The sequence below is a fragment of the Odocoileus virginianus genome, chromosome 7 (genome assembly GCF_023699985.2).
Source record: "Odocoileus virginianus isolate 20LAN1187 ecotype Illinois chromosome 7, Ovbor_1.2, whole genome shotgun sequence".
Taxonomy (NCBI): domain Eukaryota; kingdom Metazoa; phylum Chordata; class Mammalia; order Artiodactyla; family Cervidae; genus Odocoileus; species Odocoileus virginianus.
Window position 1 is genome coordinate 17,389,782 of NC_069680.1, and position 26,900 is coordinate 17,416,681.

Consider the following 26,900-nt stretch of genomic DNA (forward strand, 5'->3'; position numbering starts at 1 on the left):
AGGTGTCCCAGCCTATTTTTCCTTTTTAGTTGTGCACAGCCTGATTCTAAGGTTTGGTGTTCTGTAGAAAGGTTCTAGAGTGGAAGTGTGATTCTCACTTTGTGACCTTTGTTGGACAGTTTTGACTTTGAAGGTGGAACCAAATTTCATTTGGCAAATGTGGCAAAAAAAAAAAAAAAGAACTAAAAGAACTTGCAGCTCACCACCACTTAAACAGAAAGCTATCTGATGGTGGCTTCATCTGGATATGTATGGTCTATACGACATACAACGATCTCTGCGCTACTCAAGCCAGTTTCTGCTGATGATTTCCAAGTGGATCCCATGTCATTATTTTTGTGACTGGAAATGAAGTTTTATAGACTTTACAAAGATAATAACAATGTCTATAACATATGGATATGATATATCACAGTTTCATAAACTGCAAATAGAACAGCCTTATTATCATTCATGGCTCACACAGGGGGCTCACTCTTTGCAGGTATTGAACAAAGAATCTCTCGTTGATTTCTAATAACCCTCTGGGGCAGGTACCATTACCATCTCTATCAGAAAGATGAGGCAGCTGCAATAGAGAGAAGTAAAAGATACTGTCCAAGGTCATTCCACTAATAAGTGATGCAGCTGGGGCCTGGACACAAGCAGTCTGAGTCACAGACCATGGCCAGGGTTCTAAAACTCCCTCAAGAATATTAAACAGCTCAGGCAACTCATTAAATCAGAGAAGGTGTCAAGGCCATCTCCAGGCCTGAGATAATAGTGGGGGTAATCCAAAACATGAATCTAGCTATAAAAAGTAAGAATATATTGAAGTCTGCTACTGCTTTTTGCAAAAAGCCTAAATATGGAAGACTATATGGGAGAAAGGGGAGGCTCGTACTACTGATTTCAGAAGAATCATTTTTCTGAGTCACATGATGGTTTCATGAGATTCTCCACCATTCGTCTCCTTCACAAAGAGACCTAGTCAATGGCCAGTACCTGTCTGCAAAGGCTGCAGTGAAGGGACCACCATCATGGCAAACTGCTCCCCCAACCTCATGCCCGCTGTGTAGAGCAGTGTTCCATCCTCAGATTGGAGTTGCCATCTGACACTTACTTTAGACCCCGCTTCTTTTTAACTTTTTATTTTCTATTAGTTTACAGCCAATTAACAATGTTGTAACAGTTACAGGCGAACAGTGCAGGGATTCAGCCATACTTATACATGAATCCATTCTCCCCCAACCTTCTCTCCTCTCATCTAGGCTGCCACATAGCATTGAGCAGAGTTTCATGTGCTATAAGTAAATCCTTGTTACAGGTTATCCATTTTTACATGTCCGTCCCAAACTCCTTAAGTATCCCTTTCTCCCATTCTTCCGTCCAGCAACCACAAGTTCATTTTTTTGTCTGTAATAGACCCAACTCCTTTCTTGTTCTGGCCCCATTGTAACTCACCAGTGATCCTAGGCCAATCACCAAACTAACTTCTATATCTGTTCAATGGTCGAATAATACCTGCTCTATCTACATCAGAAGAGTTAAGAGATAACAGGGCCACCTAAAATTTCTATCATCTCTTTTTCTTTTCTTTTTCTTTCTTCTCTTCTTTTTCTTTCTCTCTTCCTTCCTTCCTTCATTTTTTCCTTTCTTTTCCTTTCCTCTTTTTTGGGCCACTACTTGCCAAAAAGGACTTTAAATGAAATTTCAATAAACTGGACTCCCCACATCAAGCAATAAGCTGGACAGAAACAGGGTAGCTGGTACATGGAAACCCATCACCTGAACTTAAGCTTATCCTCATCACTGCTGAATGCTGACCCTTAATATTTGCCACCAGCACCCCAAAATTGGGCTAATATTTTTCAAGCAGTTATTTTGTACCAGGGACTAAGATAAGCATTCTTAAGCGCTGTGTTTCCTCATAACAGCCTTAGTAGGTAACTGCTTGGAAGAAGGGTATTATCAACCTTTCTTTAACATATACAAAGACTAAGCTTAGAGAGAAAGCATTTTTTTCTCAAAGTTGCAGCTTGTGGTCAGGGGAACAGGGTCTTGAACTCAGGTCCACCTGTTCATTACTCTGTTAGAGTGAGGAGTGATCAAGAGGCTAAACCGCAATATCCTTAAGCCTTCTCCACATCACTCTGTGTACAATTAAGCAGTATCAATGCTGTTATTTGTGTGAACCTTTTCAAATAAAGAGGAACTAATTCAGGGCAGAATGTGCTTAGTGGTTGTCATCAGACAGCTTCTACATCACCTTTTCCACAGCCAAGAAGCAGACAGCCATGGATTTGCTAATTCCCTCCCCTTCAGCTTTTGTCTATTTCATCTGCCCTCACTCTCAGTCTTACCCAGCCTACAGGACTAGCCTATAGGGGATTAAAAAATATTCCTTACTCTCTGCCAAAATAATAGGCATTTCTCTTTCCTGTCTCATTTGATACAAATAAACTGCAGGAAATGGGGTATTCCAGTCTTTCTGTGCCTTTGAAAAAGTTGCAATGATACAGTCTAAAATGAAAAAAAAATTACTGCAGAATGAGGAGATTCTACTTTTGTCTCATTATAGGAGCACCAAACATTAAGTTAAATCATGAGTGACCATAGTCTGGATTTTTATAATTTTCACATTAATTATCATTTGTCTCACAAGTGACATATGACCATAGTGATGGCAAAACATTCCACTTGTAGCTTCACCCCTAGAGAAAGAAGGCTATTTATTGACTGTGCTATACATAGCAGGCTACATTTTATATGGGATTTTTTGTTGTTAGAGGGTAGGAAAATTGATAAATACCTAGAATACTTGCCCTGGAGATGTTACCACATCATTCTGTATCACCTGCATCTTTCAAAGTGTACCACTAGCAACCAGTTTGAAAGCTGTATTCTCTTTGGAAGCTTTATTCAAAGTTAGTGAGAAGAGAATATGCCACATCTTAATGAGAATGAGAATACTACTTCAAACCACTGTCTCTGATTCAAATCTCCAGTATAATTTGGGAAACTGTAAATTCAACTTAACATTCTGTACTACCCTGTCTAGTTAACAATTCACCGACGGTAAAACATTCATATCTAATCTTTAAGGAATGTAATCATTTATTTATGGTCTCGTGGAAGCCAATAATTCCAAAGACTTTTCTATTGACTTTTTTTTAAAGATTTTTTTTGATGGAGACTATTTTAAAGTCTTTATTGAATTTTTTACTGTTTTATGCTTCTGTGTTATGTTTTAGTATTTTGGCCGAGAGTCATGTGGGATCATAGCTCCCTGACTAGGGATTGAATCCACACTCGCCGTATCGAAAGGCAAAGTCTTAACCACTGGGCCACCAGGGAAGTCCTCCCATTGACATTTGAAAATCTTAATCGTTTGTTTCTGCCCACTTTCAATTTTCATCTCTTCTAAAATCATTTGTTTACTTTGGCAAAGGGAGTTGGACTAGTTTGTAACTACATACATCACACCTCTATAAACCTAGTCAAAAATCAAAAACCAAAAGAAAATAAAAATTTTTCTACTCAGTTCCAAATGAAAGAGGATAATTCTAGTTTAAGGTATGTTTAATGACAGAGCAAAAAAAAAAAAAAAAAAACAACATGCATTTAAATCTTTCAAAATAAATCAGCAGTGAGGATGCCTACTTAAACCTTTTTAGGTTTCCTAATAACCACTTCTGCTTTGAGAATGAAATGGTGGCTAGTGACATCACCAATGCAATGGACTTGAACTTGGGCGAACTTCAGGAGATGGAAAGGGACAGAGAGGCTTGGCGTGCTATAGTCCATGGGGTCGCAAAGAGTTGGACACGACTAGGAGACTGCACAACAACATAATAATCAACCATTGGGGTCAAAGACAAAATTGCCTTTAGTAGTCAAATGCTTCTCCCCAATGGTAGCTTTCTGATACTCCAAGCCCTGCTCCCCCGAGAACACAGGCACAGACTGTACGGAAGCTAGAGGGAGCCTTCAGATCATCGTTAGTCCAATTGTTTTCAAGTTCATACACAGAATAATGAGGATTCTTGGGGACTGGTGAGGGATTAGAAAAAATAGGGCTGACTCTGGCTCTGCCCCAACTTCCACCAGAGAAATTTCAGCTCATCTAATTTATTTCCTGGGTTTCCAGATGAACTTTTGTTTGAAAAAGGATTTCATAGCTAAAAACATATGCTTTGGAAAAGTCCCATTCTGTCCATTTCTTTCACATTAGGAAGGAGGTAAATAAAGACCATGAAAATCTATGACTGATCCCAGGTTGCAGAATAAGTGACTGGCCTGGCCAGGGTTACGGCCAACCATGGGCTCTGAGTCATGTTCTCCAGAGTAAGCACTGTCCCCAGGTTGCAGAGGACACAGCTCCTAACACACGTCCCAGTCCTCATTCAGGAACGCGCCCGGGTCTGTCTGTCACCACTCTTCCGGGAACTGCCCGCAGTTCTGGGGACAGGCTCACAGATGAAGTAGTGATCTTACTCTTGTTCTCAACATTTTAAAAATACTGAGAGGCCAGGGACAGGAAAGCAGCCAGAGCCCTGCTAATTTAAGATGAAAAATAAAACCTTTCTGAAGTTGAGTGCAAATCCAGAGAAAACAATGTTTGCTTGATAAAACTTGAATTTACCCTCAAATTAGGATGGAAGCAGGATCCATCCGGCTTGCTGTGATCTTCATTCTTAAAATCTTGTTACTTAGCCAGACACAGCTGAGCTCCCTGCGTGGGGTCCAGCTCCAGGGCCGCCCTAGTACTCATCAGGATAACAGCCTCAGCCTGGGAGTGCATCCTGGATAAATATCGCCGTCACCGGCTCTAGGAAGGTGGGCTCCACTTTTTGTAAAATGTGATGAAACCATAGTGTGAGCAACAAAAACTGATAAATTCGACTGAACTATTCCAGCTATCCCTAGAGCCTCTGATTTACAAAGGCATCCTTCAAATAACATTACATTACATCTTTCATCACTCAGTTGTGGCTGACTGTTTCTGACCCCATGGACTATGGCCCACCAAGGGGCTTCTCAGTCCATGGAATTCTCCAGGCAAGAAGACTGGAGTGGGTTGCCATTCCCTTCTCCAGTATTTAAATAGACTCCTAAAATAATCCTAGTTGCCATGCACTAGGTAAGTATCGAAACAAATTATCTTACCTATATGTACCCCAGCTTTCTCACCCATAAAATGGAGATAATTAAAGCACCTTCCCTATGAGGTGTCATAAGAATTTCAGTAAATAGTTCCTAGTGTATATAGTAACCTCTATATAAACATTAGTCATTGTCATTGTTGTTACTCTTATTTTGTTTAAAAAAAAAATTAAGTGTTAGCAAGGCCAGGGGTGGGAAAGAGGAGCCCTGCCAATTTAAGATTAAAAATGAAATTGTTCTGAAGTTGAATGTAAAGCAATAGAAAATAATAATTGGTTGATAAAAGAATTGGAATTGGAATTGACAGATTGGGGTGATAGTTCCACTGCTTTTCTGCTCAAACCTGACCTGGAGCGGCAGCTTCACCATCACCTGGGAACTGGTTAGAAATGCAGAATCTATCTCAACATCGAACTCTGCTCCCACTTACTGGATTAGAATCTGCCTTCTAACAAGATGTCTAGGGAATTTATGTGCATGTTAAAGTTAGAGAAAGGCTACTTTATGGCACATACTGAAGTTTCAGCACTTGCATGTTAAAGGAATAAGACCCCATTCTGTAGTTATATCTCCACGTGAATAGCAAAAGTGTTAGTTTCTCAGTTACGCCCAGCTCTTTTGCGACCCCACTGACTGCAGCCCACCAGGCTCCTCTGTTCATGGAATTCTCCAGGCAAAAATACCAGAGTGGGTAGCCATTCCCTTTCCAGGAGATCTTCCCAACCCAGGGATCAAACCCAGGTCTCCACATTGCAGGCAGGTTCTTTATGAATGAGCCGCCTGGGAAGCCCATTCCTTCTCTTAAATCCTGCACCTCCATGTTAGACGGTTTCAAGCAACCTAAGTCTTAAGGTAGATGCTCCTTTCACGAGCCAGAATAATAATACGTCAGGAGGGCATCAGAGCAGTGAAATCACCTCTTGTTAGTAATGTCATCATCAAGTCATCATCAACAGCTAACACTTATTGAGCTCTTAAAATATGCAAGGATTAACGCAAGGTGGTTTCTATATGTTCTCAGTGAACACTCACAATACTCTTTCAAATATTACTGTGTCCATTTTATAGATGAGGAAACTGAGGTTCAAAGAGGCTACATCACTTTCTTTTGTCCAAGTTGAATGGGGGGAAAAGGTCTTTCTGGAATTTACTCTCTTTCTCAAAACTGATGCCTAGAACATCGTAATCAAGTGAAGTGGGGAGCTGTAATTATCTCTCTCTTTAGGTAAAGAAAACTGAGACACAGAGAGGGTGAATGCATGATGTAAATCCACAACCTGAAACTTAGGTCAGAACGAGGTCCATGAGGATTCTAGTTTTTCAGATTAAAGAATTCTGCTGCTAGAAATGCCAACAATAATATAATGGCATTGAAGAGATAGGGGGAAATAAATAAAATTTAAAGAAAGGTTTCCATAAATGAAGCTCTGTACAGTCGAACCAAGGAACTTCCAAATTTAATATCCGAAGTCAAAGTCTTACTGGGGTGTCAGCCTCTTTGGCAAACCAGCACGTCCAGATTTTTATTGCTGTGGCTTGTGTCAACTAAGGCCTTATCAGCACATCTCAGCTAACATCCTACACAGTGTTATTCTTGCACACCTGTGAAATTCTCCTAATTACAGTCTCTCTGATCTCTTTCACCAGCTCTCCGTCCAAGTTTGATATCCAAAGAGTTCAGAATTCAGCAAGACTAGTCAAAACCATGCTTAGACAGTAGTCACGTCATAAAGTCAAATACACCGGTTCAGAATCAAGTGATCAGGACCACTTACCCAGGCCCCAGTGAATGCCTGCTTCCTCTGGCCCTGAGGGCAGCAGGGAAAGAATCAGGATTTATTGACTAAACATTTTAGAGAAGGAAATGACAACCCGTTCCAGTATTCTTGCCTGGAAAATCCCATGGATGGAGGAATCTGGTAGGCTACAGTCCATTGGGTCACAAAGAGTCAGTCACAACTGAGCGACTTCACTTTCTTTCTTTCTATATTAGTTTCTGAGAGCTGTCACCAAAAAAATAAAAAATAAAAAAATACCACAAACCAGGCTGATTTCAACAATAGAGATTTATTTTCTCATGGTTCTGGAGGCTGGAAGTTCAAGCTCAAGGTGTTGGCAGGTTTGATGTTGAGGCCTCTCTCCTTGGCCTGCAGACAGCCACCCGTCTGCTGTGCCCCAACAGGGTCAGCTGTGTGTGCAGATGTCTTGCTTGTGTCTTTGTTTCTCTGTGTCCCAATGTCCTCTTCTTATAAGGACACCAGTCATATTAGACGAGGGCCCACCTTAACAACCTCATTTTAATTTAATGACATCTTTTTTTTTTTTTTGCTGTTCTGGTCTTCATTGCTTTGTGAGGCCTCTCTCGTTGAACTGAGTCATTTGAAAAGAACTTGATGCTGGGAAAGATTGAAGGCAGGAGCAGAAGGGAATGACAGAGGATGAGATGGTTGGATGGCATCACCAACTCAATGGACGTGAGTTTGAGCAAACTCCAGGAGATACTGAAGGACAGGGAAGCCTGGTGTGCTGCAGTCCATGGGGTTGCAAAGAATCGGACATGACTTAGCCAGTGAACTGAACTGAATCGAGGGCTCTCTCTAGCTGCAGCAAGCAAGCAGGGTCCTCCCTAGCCGTAGGACGTGGGTTTCTCATTGCGGTGCCTTCTCTTACTACAGCTCCCAGGCTCTAGAGTGCACGTTTCAGTAGTGATGATGGGCTTAGCTGCCCCACGGCATGTAGGGACCTTCCAGGACCACAAATTGAACCTGTGTCCTCTATATTGGCAGGAGGATTCTTAACCACTAGGCACCAGAGAAGTCCCGAACGACATCTTCAAAGGCCCTATCTCCAAGTTCATGTACATTCTCAGGTCCTGTGGGGGTGAGGGGAGGACATCACAGTATGAATATGCGGAGCACACAATTCAGTTCACAGCTGATCATGAATAGATCTCTTCCTCCACGGCCACTAAGCCCTAGAGCTGGGCTAAGGCCTTCTCAACCAGTTTGGGTTCAATAAGAAGCAAGAACCTGCAATAATCTGAATCTCTCACACCTGTGACCCAGACCACTCTGGAGGGAGACTGAAGAGGAGGGATTTCCAGACGAGACCTTTTCTTTTCAGTCTATGCAGCCTAGGTTCTTCCCTGCCCCCACTAATCACGAGTTCAGGTGAGGTCACTCTGAGCTGGCTTTTTAACAAAATTTAAATGGTACTTCTAAAACCGGCCTGAGTCAGCGACATGAACAGTGACTACAGTACTAAAAAGTTCGAACTGGAAAGAACTGGAATCTGGCCGCCTGCGAGGCCTCTTGTGCCCAGAGGCACATGCTCCTGAGCGGTGAGGTGCTGAGTCCTGGGAGCTGGCACTGGACTTCCCAGACAGCTGCCCCGAGCAGCAGGACAACCCAGAGGTGAGAGCCAGCCCCGGCCAGCCCACTCAGCCCCCCAGGGCAGCACCAGGAAATGTCAGCTAGTAGGAGGGAGGGAGGGCAGCACAGGGCGAACTCATCAGGAGGTGCAGGCTTCACACAGGGGGTGTGCAAACGCTCCAAACAACGATCAGACATTAAGTTCCTGGGCCTCTACACCATGAGACCGTAGGAACAGAACAAGACTAAAAGGAGAGTGCCATTTGCTATTAAAATGAAAACCCACACATCGTTAGTTTAATAAACCTCATTAATGTAGACTGCCCTAATTTTCAATTTTAGTAATTCAGCTATTCCTGACATCATTAATTTTTAAACTTAGATCTGAAAGCCTTTCCATGTTGATATAAAATTGCATACTCTTTCTAGGGGTTTTAAAGGTTGTTTTGCCATTTCATTTGGTATATGATACTGACTTGAAAGTAAATGTTATGTTAGATCAGTATATTACTAAATGTATTGAAGATTATATTGTAGAGATCTCTTGCAGAGAGGCAATGCAGAATATGAAACTAGAGAGGAAAATGACACCAGCAAGAAAACACAGGGAAAAATTAATTCCCAAATAGAAATTTCCTTCTTAATCCTCTATCAATTTATGAATACCTATGAAGAAACAACTAAGAGTCACTAGACTTTTAGTGCATTTGAGGAAAATGCACAGCACAAAATAGCACCAAGATGAAAATATAACCACATAATTCTAGAGGATATACATAATTCATACAACAGACGAGGACCTAAATAAAAATTCAAATTCAATTCATATCCTCTGAGGTATTTGAGAACACACTGTATCCATGAAATAAAAATGGGAAAAGATTAAAGGAGCAACTGGAGAAAAAGAGAGTTTGGGGAAATTAAAAATGATTGTGACAATAAAAAGAAATTCAATAGGCAGGCGAGGGGAAAACTTTCAGAAGATTTCCAAGAACATAGAACAACATATAAAAGAGACTGAAACTATGAAAGAAGAAGTAAGAGAGATGAAAGATACTCAGTATTCATTTAATAGAAATCTCAGAAAGATAATACAGAGAAGAGGGGGGAAAATAATACAAGAAAATTCCCCAGACCCAAAGAAATACACAGGTCTTCATACTGCATGGGCAAACCAGGTTCCGAAAAGGATGAAGAAGAAAGACAAATAGCAAGACATATCTTGGTAGAACTTCAAACCTTTGAAGATATAAAGAAGATCCTTAGAGCTCTCTGAGTCCAAATCAGGTTACCAAGAAAGGAAAAGGACTCAAGCTGCTGTCAGACTTGGCAGACATTCTGGATTTCAGAAGACAATGAAACAAAGCCTTTAAAGCTTTGGGGAAAACGTGGCTTTGAATCTGGATATGTATATCAGGTCAATTAAGCACATGAGCAAAATAAGGCATTTTCAGATACGCAAGGATCCCCCTCATGCATCCTTACTGAAAAAAAAGTTTGACTCCAAAGGAAAAATTTATCCTCAAATATAAAACTATAGATTTCAAGAAAATGCAAAATTAGTTTAAGAATAAAATGATGGTGGTGTTGGTAGGCCAGGGGAGGGCAATGGAATCCCACAATGACAGCAATGCAATAGATCTAGCAACATGGTTAGAACACAGTCAGAAGTCCAAGAAAACATCTCCAAGAAAGTAGATCTCATTCAACAAGTTAGTGTGATTAAGAAAATGGAGAATGTTAGTGATGATATTCATTTTGCTTAGCAAGAATAACACAGAATTAAGATTAAAAGCCTTGTGTAGATTAAACATCTGCATAAAAAATCATGGTGCAACTAAAGTAACAAAATTTTGAGCAAAAAAAAGGTTATGGAAAAGGAGCCTTTGATGATGCTTAAACATCCTCTTAGAGCAAAACAGAATTAGTGCCCCAAAGAATTCCTTCTCTATAGTCCAATCACACACCTGCTTTGCAGTGAAGAATATTTACATACTTTCAATGTTATAAATGCTTTCTATTGGTTTTTCAGAGTTCAAAATCAACCTATAATAAATAGGAAAGCCTGAAAGTTAGAAGATTTACAATACTATAAACCTTGACAATGTAAAAGTAAGGTATAGAGGAGAGTAGTAAGAAGGCAGAAAAAGTGGGTAAGAGAAGAAAAGAGAGGTGAAGGACTGGGAATTTCCTCCTTTCACATCATAAGGAGTCAGGAGATAATATCTAAACTCAGATAAAAAATAGGGGCTTCCCTGGCGGCTCAGAGGTTAAAGCGTCTGCCTGCAATGCGGGAGACCCAGGTTTGATCCCTGGGTCGGGAAGATCCCCTGGAGAAGGAAATGGCAACCCACTCCAGTATTCTTGCCTGGAGAATCCCACGGATGGAGGAGCCTGGTAGGCTACAGTCCACAGGGTCGCAAAGAAACCTCAGATAAAATATAGCAGTATCTAGTTTAGAGTTACAAAGACAATCAACAGTAGAATTAAAACTGATAAAACTCTGCTGCTCCTGCTAAGTCGCTTCAGTCGTGTCCGACTCTGTGCAACCCCATAGACGGCAGCCACCAGGCTCCCCCGTCCTTGGGATTCTCCAGGCAAGAACACTGGAGTGGGTTGCCATTTCCTTCTCCAATGCGTGAAAGTGAAAAGTGAAAGTGAAGTCGCTCAGTCATGTCTGACTCTTAGCGACCCCATGGACTGCAGCCTACCAGGCTCCTCCGTCCATGGGATTTTCCAGGCAAGAGTACTGGAGTGGGTGCCATTGACTTCTCCAGATAAAACTCTAGAAGTGATTAATAAGGTTCCTAGTTTAAGAGACGTTGTTAAAAGAAATGCAAATGCTAACATATTACTTAGAATTATGCTTCCCTGTGGCTCAGACAGTAAAGAATCGACCTGCAAAGCAGAAGACATGGGTTTGATCCCCGGGTTGGGAAGATCCCCTGGAGGCGGGCATGGCAACCCACTCCAGTATTCTTGCCTGTAGAATCCCCATGGACAGAAGAGCCTGGTGGGCTACAGTCCATGGGGTCACAAAGAGTCAGACGTGACTGAGCGACTAAGCACAGCACATTATTTAGACTTATAGTAGTCCTCATTAGAAGTAAAAAATAAATTTTAAAAACAGCTATATCTGTTATAAAAGGGCAATACAAGAAATCCTTGTGGTAATGAAACTGCTTTATATCTTGGTTGAATCAATGTCCAAATACGGCCTGTGATAGTGTACTGTGAAACCGCAAGGTGTTGCACAGTTCAATGACAGAATTAAGCAAAAATTTATTTTAGTGATCATATTCTTAATTCTACCAAAGAATCCTACAAAGTTAATACATTTTTTTCTTTTTCCAGCTTTACTGGCATTTATTGACAAATAAACTTGTAAATGTAAAACTTAAATGATCAATAGATTTTCTACAAAGGTCCCAAGGCAATGCAACCAGGAAAGACTTTTCAACAACTGGAACAACTGGCTATCCATGTGGGAAAAAATTAAACTTCCACCACTCCCTCACAGTTCACACAAATTTATTTTGAGTTGAATGGCAGATGAAAATCTAAATCCAAACCTATAAAGCTTTTAGAAGAAAATATAGAATACCTTTCTTCCCTTGGGTCAGGCAAAGATTTCTTGAATAGATAGGATACAAAAAAAAAAACACAAACCATAAAAACTGATCAATTAAACTTCATTGAAATTAAAAATTCTGTTTTTTAAAAGGGACTGTGAAAATAACTAGGCAAATCTCAGGCTAGGGAAAAAAAAAAACACCTGCAAAACATAAAGTAGACAAAGAACTTGTATTCAGAATATATTTTTAGAAAGTACTACAACTCAATAAGGAGACAACACGACTTAATAGTGGGGAAAAAACTTGACCGGCACTTCACAAAGAAAGATATGCAAATACCCATTAAGCACATGAAAAAGTTCTTAAATAATTAGTTATCAGGGAAATACAAACTAAAACCACAATAGGATGCCTCTTTACCAAATTAAAATACTAAATGTTGATGATGATGTAAAACAACCAAAACATAAATAGGTTGCTAGTGAGAATATAACTTGGTACAACAACTTCAGAAAAAAGGTTGTCATTTTCTGATAAAGTTAAATATACACCTCCCCTTGGCCCAGCAATTCCACATCTAGATCCTTATTCAAAGGAAATGAAAAAAAAATCCACAAAAAGACTTTTTGGAGTATTTTCATAGCAGATTTAATCATATTAGTGAAAAATCATATTAAAAAGTCAAATCTCCATTGATAGGATGAATACAAATTGTGGTATAGCTGTATAATGAAATATGATATTTAGCAATAAAATGGAATGACTGCTTCTACATACAAGGACATGGGTGAATCACAGATCTTATGCTGAGCAAAAAATGCTTTATACAAAAAGAGCACAGATCCTTTACATGAAGTTCTACAAGGGGCAAATCTATTTAGAACTATGGTTGTCTAGGGGTAAGAGAATCACTGACAGAAGACACAAGAGAATACCTGGAGATGTGGAAATGTTCAATATTGTGATAGAAATTATATGGATATATCCATTTTTAAAAATCCTATAGGTAAGATCTGCACATTTCAATGTACGCCAATTACACCTTTAAAAAGTAACTTAAAAAATAATAGAGGGGGTGGAAATTTAGATCAAACAAGAATGGCAGAGTGTTGCTAACTGAAACTGGGTGATGGACATGTGAGGTTCATTATACTATTTTGTTTATTTTTTATTATGGAAATCTTCAAAAACATGCTGAGGAACAAAGGTACAATGAATTTTAACTTTGTATATGGCAACATGATCAGATAGATGCTTAGAATTCTAATATTTAAGCTTAAACATTCAAATTTTACTACTTTTATTATTTTATTGTTAAATTTTTTTAATGGTAAGCTAAAAAGATAAGATTTCAGCCTGTTATTTCCAAGCTTTTCTCTCTTAATACCACATTATAAGTGAAGAAAATCTTTACTGCTAGTAAGCAAAAAATGAATTGCAGATAACCATTAATTAATTATCATTCTAAAACATTGACTTTTTATTATTTTATTATTAAATTTTTTTAATGGTAAGCTAAAAGGATAATATTTCAGCCTGTTATTTCCAAGCTTTTCTCTCTTAATACCACATTATAAGTGAGGAAAATCTTTACTGCTAGTAAGCAAAAAAATGAATTGCAGATAATCATTAACTAATTATCATTCTAAAACATTGACTTTTGAAACATAGGTAATACAGTGATTTACAGCAGAATTTTACTTAGATGAGTGAAATGCATGAACATGGTTGAAGATCATAGAGTTTGCAGAATTTTAAAAGGTGTTCATTACAAAAGTGATTCACTTGTATTTTATCATCAATGTTTTCTACGTTTCTTATCTTTGCCCAAAAGTCTATCGTGACTATACATTAAAGAATATATGAGTAAGAATAAAAACACTTCATAATGATAAAACATTTAATATCCCTAGAAGTTTTCATATAAATAAGAAGTCAACTCCACCAATTAAAATTCACTTTCACTTACTAGGCATTTAGCAACTCTCAAGTCATTTGTTCTTAAAAATAATATTTAATTACTTGTTGATTTTTAAAAGAAATTATATAGATACCATTGCTTTTAAATATATGGATTACATGAGTAGCTAAATAAACTAATTTAGATATCTGTAAACACTAACAGAGAAACTCTATTAAATACAATTTATGCTGAATGAAACAATAGTTATCCACAGAATAGCCTTTGTGAAATACAGTAAAATGAGTTTACAAACTTAGAAATAAAATAAAATTATCTATGCTCCTTCTGTTCGTCCTTCATACTCCCTCCCTCACAGACATACTTTCTACCCAATGATCAAAAGAATTTTACTTGCCTTCAATGCTCAGCTTAAAGACCACCCCTCCCTTGAAGCTATCCCTTCCAATCCCTGACTACATTCATCACACTACCTTCTGCTGCCACAGCAGGTTGTCTAAACTCTTTGCCTTATAGAATTGCTTGTTTATATGTGTGTCTTCCAGTAGGTCTGTGTTTTAACTGGTAGTGGATGAAGCGGCAGGTATTATTGTACCCATTTTACAGATGAGAAACCGAGGACTGATCAAGATGAAAAAACTTTCCCTAAGGTTCCATCACCTACAATGGCAGCCTCAGGACCCCAGTATACACTGTCTGTCTCTCAAGCTTAAAGACTGCAAGAAACTGTCCTTTGAAACTCCTATGCCATTTAGGGTTTAGTCATCTTTTTTGCCTCCAAAGTACCTGTTCTGTGCTTTACACATTACACATGCTATAAGTGCTAGTTGAATTTGATCTTAATTTACATTATGTACTGTGAGAATAGACTTTATTTTTGGGGCTCCAAAATCACTGCAGATGGTGACTGCAGCCATAAAATTAAAAGACACTTGCTCCCTGGAAGAAAAGCTGTCACCAACCTAGACAGCATATTAAAAAGCAGAGATCATTACTTTGCCAACAAAGGTCTGTCTAGCCAAAGCTATGGTTTTTCCAGTAGTCATGTATGGATGTGAGAGTTAGACTATAAAGAAAGCTGAGCGTCAAAGAATTGACACTTTTGAACTGTGGTGTTGGAGAAGACTCTTGAGAGTCTCTTGGACCGCAAGGAGATCCAACCAGTCGACCCTAAAGGAAATCAGTCCTGAACATTCATTGGAAGGACTGATGCTGAAGCTGAAACTTCATACTTTGGCCAATACTTTGGCCACCTGATGTGAAGAACTGACTCATTGGAAAAGACCCTGATGCTGGAAAAGATTGAAGGCAGGAGGAGAAGGGGACAACAGAGGATGAGATGGTTGGATGACATCACTGACTCGATGGACATGAGTTTGAGCAAGCTCTGTGAGTTGGTGATGGACAGGGAGGCCTGGCGTGCTGCAGTCTGTGGGGTCGCAAAGAGTCGGACACAACTGAGTGACTGAACTGAACTGAACTGTGAGAACAAGGTATTGAACTAAAGGAGTTTTATCAGTTCACTCACTCGAACACAGCGCAGAGGTTCCAAGCGGAGGGGCATGTCCACTGCTGCCCTCTGCTGGAGAGCCAGTTCTCACACAAGAGTTGCATGCCTTTTCACTAGAGTGAGTTTGACTCCTTTTCAGTGTATTCGCTAAATCCTTACCTCTAGAGGAATCTGTGGATTTTCTTTGTAGAAATAGTAAGCACGGTGTACACTCACATGCCTAGGAATGCCATTAAAAAATATTTGACTTTTGCTCGCATGAAACACAAATGTCTTCTTGGTGCGGTTAGCATCAGCGAGGACCAACTTTTGAATGACAGGAATTCTGTGAGCCTAAATTCAGGCTGCCATATGCCACCTATACTTGGCATTTCTATGGTTTGGCTTCTGTAGTTACTCAGTGATTCAAACAATTTCTCTCTCCTTCCCTGTTTCTCCCTGCCACACACACTCTATCACTTATAACATTGCATCACTGCAGTACCTTGGAGTAACAAGAGCTTAAATCATGGCAACATAAACTGTAAAAAAGTACCTTAGAGTTCTTCTCAGTAGAATATTTTCATGAACGGGGATTATCTGTAAATCTGCTTTGGCCAGCTACTAAACTAGAATTTAGATTATGCATTACCTATTGGCAGAACTGTCCTAATGCCCAGCTTCAGGCTTTCCTTTAAATTGCTTCTAGCTCATTTATTTTTCATACCATTTTCAATAAAGTGATTCATAGGCAAAGCCTGCCTTTGGTCATTCTGAAAAGAAAAAAAAAGAGTAACTTAACAAGCAGGGCAAATCAGTCTCTCCCTTCCTGAGTGGGGGCCAGTGTCTTTTTTTTCTGGCATGCCTGGGAATGTGAAAGTACACTTTGTTAACGGCTATTTCCACAAAGAGAATTCACAGATTGTTTCCAAGGATAACGATTTAGTGGATCATTGACCCTAATAAGGAGTCAAGTCCAATTTCAGTGAATTCTGGTTCTCAAAGACACACTCATGAATAGTTCATCTGCTGAAGTAGAAAAGCTGCTTTATAATTCCTTTCATGTATACCAGTCTTAAGACTTTTTCAAAAAACTGGGTAATTGTGCCAAAAATTTGCACCCTCACCAAAATACTTTAAACAATATGAAATACTTAAACAAGCGAGGCAATAAGAAACAAAAGTTTAACATTGCCTTTCTTTTTAATTAGTGTCAGGTCTAGTTCTTAAACTAAACACGTGCAGAGTCAGCTCAGAATCAGCTGAGAAGCATCTGGTTCATTCCATGACCTCCAAGGAGAGATGTACTTACACCACTGCAGATAAAGGGGTATGCGTGCACATGCTTAAGACTTCTAGGTAAGAACACAGGGAATTTTTTTAAATGCTAAAACAAGACAGGCAGAATTCTGACTCGACTAGAGCCAACCAGTCTGAGATGTGTTTTAAAGCAGTTACCACATAAACTATAAAATAAAATGAACACAATTTATTGGCAAATAAATTGACTTTAAATTAGGGACTTCCCTGGTGGCTCAGTGGTAAAGAATCCACCTGCAGGGGAACCACAGGAGACGCAGGTTCGATCCCTGGGTCGGGAAGATCCCCTGGAGAAGGAAATGGCAACCCCCTCCAGTATTCTTGCCTGGAGATTTCCATGGACAGAGGAGCCTGGTGGGCTACAGTCCATGGGATCACCAAGAGTCCAACATGACTGAGTAACTGAGCATGCAAATTAGGATACAAAGCCAACAAGTGTACCTGCTGGACATCATCTTACATTCCAAAGTCAGATGTTAATGCCCAGGGTCCCTGAGGGAATGGGTCACTGCCAGGAAGGGTATATATTAAGAGGGTAAGACAGACTTTGAATAGCTGAAATGAGAGGAAATATTCTTTAAAAAAAAAAAACTTTTCTTTTTTGCAGAGGTTGAACCTGTTGAATAAGGATGATAGAAAAGGAGGAGAACTAGAGATGGTTTGGGAAAAGCGCAAATACAGAAGACAGACAGAAAGAAAATGGAAGAAGTCATTCAACAAAAATTTACTCAGACCCTGAATGAGAAAGTCTGGGTACAAGACAGGCACAGAAACAAAAGTAACCCTTTTAAGACTTAGTGCCAAGATAAAGCAGAAGTGAGGCCACTGTATCTTCCAAAGACAATTATTTAAGACATCATTGTAATTTATGCAGAGAACCTTAACACCAGCAAGTATAAAATTTGAAATTTTATGAAATGTTTTATGTGCAGAAATCTTCAGTGCAAGGCCAGGATTGTGGGTAGAGGGATGGTGGTGTAGATCAAATTATTTGCCAATACATTTCACTGGGTATTACCCTGAAAACTCTAATACAAGGCAGTCATCATCCTTACCATGAAAAATTGGATCCATTTAAAAATCACCAAGTCAAATTCAAACCTTCAAAACTGAATCTCAAGTACAAGACTACACTCCTTCTTGATGTCACCCTCAGAATCCGAAAGTCAATCAACCAAAATCTGTTGAGTATCTACTACGTACAAAATAACAATCTATAATTAGATAAGGGGATGGAAGACGACACACAAGTAAGTTCAGCAAATTCAAAGGGTTAGGAAAACTTTGGGAATTGAATTTATTTAGGTGCAAGACACTTCTAGGAAAGACCTGATCTTTTTTCTTACCAAGATTCATTCTGTCATCCAAGTTACATAAACTGCATTGTATTAGTAGCATCAGTACCAAATGACTGTCGGAGTTTTCTGGTACACCCTTATCCGTGGATAATCCTAACTATGAGTTATTATTACCGCCAATGTTTACTGGTGAAAAGTTGACAGGTCGATGCATGTTCCAATATGCTGGAGCCGCCAACAACAGGCCGTGACAAACCCCAAGGGATCCTTTTCACAGGAGGAATACACCAAGTGTGGCTTGTCATCTAAAGGAGGAAAAAACTATCCTCTTTCTAGATGCCAATGTGATGAAGCTTGAGGCTAGAGACAGCCAACACAGTTGCTCAGTTATGATAGGGAGAGGTAAGGTTATAAGAGATAACCTTTGGGGGAAATATTTTGTGAAAAGCAGAGAACTTGCTTTGTTGTTTAACTTGCCACGTCCCCATGGGGGTTTTGTTACCCTATTAACTCAATTACTATAAAGAGAATGGCCTACTCCTCTGATTCATTATGTTTCAGAGTTTAGTTCAACTTAAAAAAAAAATTAAAAACCCTGCCCAATCCTGTGGGAAGCCAAAACAACCTCTCCCTGGACGTCCAATAAGTCGGTAAGGGACCAGTAATAAATTCTCAGTCACACAGAGCAGCACTGTCAGTAGAAATACAATGTGAACCACGTGTGCCATTTAAATTTGTTCAGTGACGACATCACAAAAGTGGCTCAGTGGTAAAGAATCCGCCTATCAATTCAGGAGACATGGGTTCAATCCCAGGTCCAGGAAGATCCCACATGCCACAGAGCAATTAAGCCGGTGCACCACACCTACTGAGCTTGCTCTCTAGAACCCAGGAACCACAACTACTGAAGCCTGCGTGCCCTAGAGTCCATACTCTGCAACATGAGAAGCCACGGCAATGAGGAGTCCACACATCACTACTAGAGAACAGCCCTCGCTCTCTGCAACTAAAGAAAAACCCTTGCAGCAAAAAAGACCCAGCACAGTCAAAAATAAATAAAAATAAATAAGCAAAATTATTTTTTAATGTAAAAGGAAACAAGTGAAATTAATTGTGACAATTATTTTATTTAAACCAATACATCAAAATATATTTAGCCCAATATACTACCCCTTCAACAGAGCTCAAGAGCCATGTGCGGTCAGTGGCTACCATCTGGACAGTGCAGTCAGAGCCCATAATATCCCAGAGAGTTTTCACTGTCTTACTAAACTATTTTGCTAATTGCTACTTTTCAAAGCCTATTTTTGTGGCAGGTCTTTTATCATCAGCGGTGAAGGCAAAATATGGACAACTCAAAAAAGTCTTAGTGATGGGAAATCTCATTAAAAGCTTCTTAACCATATGGAAGACAGCATTTTAATAGAGGAACCAGGGGAAGGATGCAAGGGGAAAGTGCATGCTGAGCTATCTCTAGATAAAGTGGTCCAGCTATTGGCACACATTCTGAAACAAAACCACCCCAACAGGCACTGGCCCAGAACTGTCAAGTGACCATCAAGTAGCTATACCCTCTGAAGCCATCACCAAATTTCTTGGTCTAACAGGGAGTGTTACTCTGAAAGTGCTTTCTCCTACCTGTCATGTCCTCTCTCCAGGTAGCCTCTGCCACAAATGGCTCCTTGTCAAGCATGAGGCAATATGGAGAGGTTCTCCTTTCATGGGACCCCAAAACCACATGCAGCTGGTAATTGGAGGCAGCAGCGATGAACATGAAAATAAATATTGTCTTCCTGGAGAAGGAGGAAGTCAAGAAAGGGCAGAGGAAAAAGCAGAGAGAATGAAATAAAAGTGAATGAGTTAATTTAAAAAAGAAGTACTTAGTCTCCCTCAACATTTGAAGAAAGGTGGGAGAGAGGGAGGAATGGAAGGAGGGGAGGAGGAAGGAACAAAGGAAGGAACAAAATAAAGGAATAAATCTACCTATCCTAAAAGTCTGCCCTAGTTAGCGATAAAACCAAGAGTCAGCGTCTTAATGCTTGAGTGGGGCAGCAGACAAGTTTCCCAATGTAATTAACAGGAGTGGCTTTACCATGAAGCTAATGACACTTAAGCTACAAAGACTCTCACTTGCAGGGACCTTTCAAAGTCCTGGGAAGAACCCTCATAGTTTTGGCCGTAAGTCTGTTAAATTTCTGCACATGCATGCGCACATACCCACGAAGATATTTCAACCAGAATCTTTGAAGACTCCTCTCTTCATTTTGACTTCCCTCCTTGCAGGTCAGTGTTGAAGTGGAGCAGAGTATATTTTAAAAATCTGGCTAAGGAGAAGTTGAGTTAATCAATTGAGTTTGGGGCTGTGCAGATATATTGATGGGGTTCACAGTCACCTCTGTGTATTGTTACATAATTGCTAGCTAAATTGTTACATTATTGCTAGCTAAATGCAACTGCTAGCTATTGCAGTGTAAAATTGACTACCATGGACACTCCTATCAGGCAGAACACTGACTCAGTGTCATGACATAAAGACATGAGACCAGAGGTCATGTGATAAGAATGTGTCTCACAGCATCCAACACAAGAATTATGTGGGCACTAGAGGAGAAACAAGGTTTAAAATGTACAAAGGTCTATGGAAAAAACCTTCCAACCACCAGACATGTAAAATCAGAAGCAGAGATTCAGTTCTCATCAACACCGAAGTTCTCTCCTACCATAAATATACTTGATAATGAAACAGACATAATTACCAATGCACCATACATTTTCAAGTAGACACTATGTGAAATCAAAATTATCAAAATTCTGGTATTTATAGATCCAAAACTATAGCAGCAAGTGTAACTGTGCAAAATTGCTTGTTTCATGTATTCTGCTAGCAATACAAAAAGTAAATTTTAATATGCTATGCTAAAAAGAAAAAGCATTTTTCTTTTCCCTATACAGAAAATATTATAAAATTGTTGTTAAGTGAAGAACCAATCAAAGAGTATGCCATCTAAAATGTAGGGGGAGAAGTATTACAAAGTTATGTCATAATATGCTTACTACTTAACTGCCTGTCACTCTGTATTGCATGATATTTGATAACTGTCACTTTTAAGAAAGAAATTTGACATTTCTTGTGATTTTTTTCTCTTCCTAAACATTCATCTTTATACCTAACTTTGTAGTCATAATTTTTCATTATTTTACCTCAGGAGGACTCCTAAAATAATACAAGCTTCAGGTTCCATAAAACCTTAGCAAAAAATAACTGGACATACTACCATCTTCACCATGTGCATTCACACATACACAGGGATGCACGCACACGCGCGCACACACACACACACACACACACACATTTACTTGAGCAAGAACTGCCATGTTGACCCAGGTCAAGGATACCCACTGGACTTCCCATCCATTCCTCTCACTGGTTCAACTGCCAACAGATCCATCCAGAAGTGGAGTCACTTACAGAGCTTTGTCAACTATCAGAATTGTATTAACATGCAATCTTGACAGAATACACACTTTGGCTTTCCAGAAAGAAATATGTGGGTCCATATTTGCATGCCAAGTATCTGAATTCCACTATTTCACTAGAATACGTGAGCCTCTGAAATATATGCTCACCTTTCACTCATTCCTTAAAATTCTAAAGACATTCTGACATGTCCCACTTAAAGTTGATCTAATTGCTCATACTTGCAGGAAAGTAGGTCTGAAAAGGGCCAGTCAATGATTACGATAATATTCAAGCTATTCCTATTTCATTTGGTGTCTGTAGTCTCTATAAGGTATCTCTTTCTGCCACAAGGCACCATGTATTCACTTGCCACAAGAACAGCTTGTAACAGAAGTCATCTAACTTACAGTTGTCACAAGCAAGGCAATGAATACTGCTGTCCACCCTCTCCTTGGAAATTGGTTTCACTGAGAGTTTTGCAAAATTTTCTTTTGCTGATTGCCTTGCTTGCAGTCCCCATTTCAAGTTACCATGAGCACTTGTGTTGAGATATAATGGATTTTATAGGAACTGGGTATATTCCCTATCTATTAATCTTCAATTTATATGGTGACAATGTTGTGACCACTGAAGAAGCCACAAGGAAAGCTTAGGGTCGACTCGAGTTTCACAGTTACACATACCACTCCTGGGGTCAGGAAGGCCAGGGTCTTGGCAGGAAACAGGTAGAATATTCAAACCGGATCATTCGAAAAGAGTTGCACTACGTGGGTATTTACAAAGGTATGGAAGGGTTGAGGTAAACCTGCAAAGAACATGCACCGCGTGAGGCTAGCTAGTTGTAGAGCTATTATTACTTATCCTCGGCCAACAGAGGTGAGGAGTAGAGAAGGTACTAGAACCTGAAGTGGTTGGCTGAGTGGGGAGGGCTTCCTGGCAGGAGCTTTGGCCATTAATAGAGGGACAGACAGCCAATGGTGACCTGGCAGGGAAGGAGTCAGGGCAACAAACCCGACCACATTCTCCTCCCACTTTCAGATCTCCTGCCAGAGCCCCTCACAGGCTGGACTCAACTCCAAGCAGAGGTCAAATGAGTCACTGATGCAGCTGTAGAGGTGAGCCTAGAGCACAGAACAAGAGCGAAGGGTAGAGAGAGTGGAGTCCAAGGAACATCAGGAGGATTTTCAGAGTGTCCTTGAGAATGAAAGGAAAAATCTCATTGCAAAGCATACTAATGCTATAGTTAAACATTACAGTGGTTCCTTCATAAGACCTAAAAATTACACCATAGAGGTATACAGTGGTTTTCAAACCACCATGCGCATGTGCTAAGTCACTTCAGTTGAGTCCGACTGTTTGAGACCCCCTAGACTGTAGCCTGCCAGGCTCATCAGTCCATGGGATTCTCCAGGCAAGAATACTGGAGTGGGTTGCCATGCCCTTCTCCAGAGCATCTTCCCAATCCAGGGATTGAACCTGTGTCTCTTCTGTCTCCTTCATTCACAGTCGTGTTCTTTACCACTAGTGCCACTTGGGAAGTCCAAAACCACCATAATAAATGCATAAGGTAGGAAATTAAAAAACAGAAAGACTACAGTGTATTATGGGCTACACTCAGACTGACTACATTTAGCCAAAGCTACCTTCTATTTGCCAGGCTCCCCAGGGCCATGCTGGCTCTCTTGGTTGAGTTTCCAGTTTACTGTCAACACATGGCTGAGACACACATGCTAAGTGTATAAAAGTTAAGTAGATGACAGCTCACACTCAGATGTCACTAGTGTAAAATCTTAGCGATATGTGGAACAAGCTGGTACAGGCTGGTCAATGACACAGGAATATCTGGGGCTTCTTAGGGCTAAGTTGAATCTGCTCAACAAAATCGTCATTGATTTTATATGGGGTTTTGTTTTTCTCTAAGTCGTGTCCGACTCTTTTTGTGACCCCATGGACTGTAGCCCGCCAGGCCCCCCTGTCCATGGATTTCCCAGACAAGAATAGTGGAGTGGGTTACCCTTTCCCCCTCCAGGGGATCTTCTCAACCCAGGGATTGAACCTGAATCTCCTGCATTGGCAGGAGGATTCCCAGGCACTGAGCAACCTGGGAAGACTCAGGATTTACTAAGGAAGAGGGCACACTGGTATAAGAAAATGCCTGGGAAGGAGGAAGCCAATTCCTACTGTGCTGGCCTCTTTCTGGGGCACATGCGTTACTTGCCAAGAATGGCAGAAGGGCAGGTTTCCGTTCTGGAACTATTGGGTTGGCCAAAAATTTCGTTCAGATTTTTGCATAAGATGGTACAGAAAAACCTGAGTGAATCTTTTGGACAGCCCAGTAACCCAGGCTAATCCCCTTCATATGGAAAGCCCAAGATCCCACTAAAATCCCTGCATTTTGGGAGATGTTATAAAACTGTTATTCTGTTAGGAAGCAACAAGGGAGCGAGGTCCCCAAGGGACAGTGATTTTTAAGTACACAATAATACGATCTGGCAGTAAACCACACATCCAAAGAAATAAACACTGAGCGCAAGATGAAGGGACGGGGAAAATAGAAAACAGGCCTTGTCAAGAGGCCAAACCTCAATGTTTTTCTTACCCAATGAAGGGGATTACAAGGCTCCTAACCCCACATTTCCTACCACTGGCATTTACTTAAAGTACAGCCTTTTCATTTGTGTTAGTCTTTTTTTGGTAACACTAAAGAACTTTCAGCCAGCTTCATTCAATAGGATTGCGTCCCTTTAAGGGACAGCTTTTAAGAAAACTTCCTCCTTTCGATAAAAGAATAATAAAAGAAGTGAGGAATTCACACCCATCTTTCTCTCAGTGCAAAGAGAGTAAGTAATAAATATCACTGTTACAGAAAACATGTGTCTTTGTACTTAAAAAATACACACAGAGGATGGAGTGACAGCTTAAAAGCGGCTCAGTTGAGACCAAAATGAGATACTGACTTGGACCTACTCTGTGTTAACTGCATTCTGAAGGCGCTGTGTGCACGGGGCCTACACACTGACTTAAACTCGAAAAACATCTCCCAGAAACACCTAGAGAGGAACCCCAATAAATATATCAGACCTCACCAACATTTTACTTTCTGGAACATTCTTCCCCAAACAGCATCCTCTGAAGTGGCCCCCTCTGATGCTATTTAGCCTGGGATTGAGTGCCTTCTCTTCCTGTTTATTCATCACAGGACTGGAGCTGGTTTTTTAATTAGCTTCATCTAGATGGTGAAATCGGCCATTTGGAACCTCTGACTTCACATCTCACTTTACAGATGAGAAAAAACTAAAGGTCACCGAAGTAAATTAATTGGTGACCAGTCAGTGCTGAAGGAAATCAACCCTGAATATTCATTGGAAGGATTGATGCTGAGGCTCCAACACCTTGGCCACCTGGTGCGAAGAGCTGACTCGTTGGAAACGACCCTGATGCTGGGAAAGATTGAAGGCAAAAGAAGAGGTGCAGAGCAGAGGACGAGATGGTTAGAGAGCAGCATGGACTCAATGGACATGAATCTGAGCAAACTCCAGGAGACACTGGAGGACAGGGAAGCCTGGCGTGCTGCAGTCCTGGGGGTGGCAAAGAATTGAACACAACTTAGCGACGGAACAGCAACGACAACAAAAACAACCCACTGCAGATGAGACAGCTAATCAAACTGAGCCTGGGATGGAGGTCTTTGGACGTGGAGCCCGAGGCTCTTCGTGCTATCACACTTCTGGGTCTCCAGTCATATGAAGCCTTTCAAAAATGGACTGTCAACCACCTGCATGGAAAGAAGCTAGTGCTCCCGACACCTCAAGGGGAAAGCTGCACTTGAAAAAGCTTTGGGAACTCTGGAGGGCTGAGGTCCTTGTGACTAATGTTAGTGAAAGATCCCCAAACCAGACCTGAACGCACCCAGGCATGGCTCATGCTGAGCAGTCCTCCGACTGCGACCAAGAAGGCAGAGCCACAGCAGACTGTCAACGATCCCTCTCGTATCTTGGGCTCACACATGCTCAGAATGGGCTGGGTTGGTTTGTTTTGCTGTAGCTTGCACTCAAGTCCAGAACAGATTATTTCATGTAAACTATTTACAGATTCGGAAAACTAAGGAATTCTGTTGCACAGCAGGAGATTCATTTCCCTTCTTGAGTGTACCAGTATATTTTGTTACGACATTCAGTAGAATTCCATGTTTTAGAAATACAATAACGTGTCCACTCACATGTTGACGGTTAGATTGCTTACATTGTGGGGCTATTTTGAATAAAGCAGCTATAGATATTTACATGCAAATCTTCTGGTGGACATATATTCTTTTTTTTAAACTTTTTAATTGAAGGATAACTGCTTTACAGGATTTTGTGGTTTTCTGTCATATATCAACAGTCATTAGCTACACCCATGTCCCCTCCCTCCTGGGCCTCCCTCCCGTCTTCCTCCCCATCACACCCTTCAGCCTGTCACAGGGTGTTTGAGTCCTGGGTCATACAGTAAATTCCCATTGGCCATCTGTTTTACATATGGTATTGTAAACTTGGACGTATATCCTTATTTCTCTCGGAATGGGATTCTGGGGCTTAAGGTGAGAGAATGTAAACTGTTAACGAACTGCTAAACTCAATACCAACATAGTTTGTGAATCATTTTCAAAATAAAAGCTTCTTGTTTTCAAAAAATAAGAAAACTAAGGAAAAGCCTTAAGATAATTATCCATTCACTGTAATAAGAAGTAAATAAACTGACCCCACATTATGTCATTATATGTAGAAGGACTGTCATCCTTCTGATTTAAAAAAAAAGCAAACAACTTCATATTTTTTAAAAAAAAAAAAAACATTTTGTATTCTCTTTCTCTTCTTCCTTCCCCCCTCCTTTTCTATTCTTTTTATGCCATGAGGACAGAAGTGATCTCAACATCAACTTTTGCATATTCTTAAATAAAGAAGGAAAAGAAAAGAAAAACACAAAGCCCAAAGCTGATACTACATCTAAACTTTCAACACTTTGAAAAGTTACTTGTGTTTAATATAATATTGTTCTTAATAAACTTACTAGCTTTCATGAAAGCATGGACTTTCTTATTTGATGCAGGGAAAATAACTCAAAAAGATTTCCCAGACAGGCTAAGGGCCAAGGGAGTTGGAAGAGAGAGCCAAGAAAGAAAATTCCAGGCATCTTAGTTGCTCTACTTAGGGAGCATTGCCCTTTCCTCCTAATTAGCCAGCCAAACACCATTCGTTTTCACAAACACACCTAGGATTAGTATTCAACCCTCTTCCTTCAATTCTTTCCCAGCAAAAATCAGCTGCAAGAAAGGGACAAGC

At 40.2% G+C, this 26,900-nt stretch overlaps 1 protein-coding gene across 1 annotated transcript in view; it reads right to left on the minus strand.

Moving 5' to 3' along the window:
• ABLIM1 (actin binding LIM protein 1) overlaps positions 1 to 26,900 on the minus strand; it is a 325,950-nt gene that overhangs the window by 239,321 nt on the left and 59,729 nt on the right. The window lies entirely within an intron of this gene.